Genomic DNA, 284 nt, shown 5'->3' on the forward strand with positions numbered 1-284 from the left:
TCGCCTTCATTATTACTTAGATTTTAAAGAAGATTGAAATATTCTTGAATTAATCACATTATCATTAAACTTATTATCATGGGCTCCCCCCAGGGGTGGGGCGCCCATGTGGTTAAGAACCAGTGATCTACATCATTAGTGCATGCGTTATGACTGACAGCGCACAGTTTAATTGATCGGCCACATATGACTGAATTTTTAATTCCTGTTGCCAGACAAAAAAAGGTCTGCTCGTAAATATAAAACAAATTGTGAGAATTGTATTTAAATGCGAGGGTAGACAA

This window comes from Penaeus monodon, chromosome 27, assembly GCF_015228065.2.
Source record: "Penaeus monodon isolate SGIC_2016 chromosome 27, NSTDA_Pmon_1, whole genome shotgun sequence".
Taxonomy (NCBI): Eukaryota; Metazoa; Arthropoda; class Malacostraca; order Decapoda; family Penaeidae; genus Penaeus; species Penaeus monodon.